We start from the raw sequence: 651 nt of genomic DNA, 5'->3' as shown, positions 1-651 counted from the left end.
GACGTTGGCCGTCGTGTCGCACACGACTATATCACAAACACAATCATGCTGCACTCGTCGCACGAGTGAGCTACAAACATGGCAATCAATGTGCATATCTTCCCAATACAATCACGCGTATCGCGGTATTCGGCCCCGACCGAGATACCGATTAACGCCATGCAAACTACCCCGTATAATCACGCAACGAGTCACTCGATTCGGAATTCACAAGTTATGCGAGGTACGGACGTTTTGAGTTGTACCTCATCTTGTAAATATGAGTTTCCAACAATCTATTGATTGGACATGAAAGAGGACGTTCCAAGGAAGGTGTAGAAACAAACGGTGCGCGATTCGGGTAAGAAACGAGTGAGAACGGAGCAATCGAAGTCGGTCGGAACGGACCAGAAATGCAGAACGGACGGACTGGCAAAAGAGGTAGAACGGACGACCGTCCGTTCCAGCCCCGTTCTCGCGAAAACAGCTTTCTGGTCCGACTTCGTTTGGCCATATCTCCCTCATTTCTCAACCAAATTCAGTTCCGTTTGTTGCTAAATGTTCATTGAAGTGTCCTCTATCTAATCCAAGCAACAAACCATCGAAATAACACAATCACATCGACGAAAACGAGCTCACACAGATGGAACTCGAGCCACTCACCTCTGTTTT

The sequence above is a fragment of the Tarenaya hassleriana genome, unplaced genomic scaffold (genome assembly GCF_000463585.1).
Source record: "Tarenaya hassleriana unplaced genomic scaffold, ASM46358v1 Cleome125, whole genome shotgun sequence".
Classification (NCBI taxonomy): Eukaryota; Viridiplantae; Streptophyta; class Magnoliopsida; order Brassicales; family Cleomaceae; genus Tarenaya; species Tarenaya hassleriana.
This window is presented reverse-complemented; position numbering follows the sequence as displayed.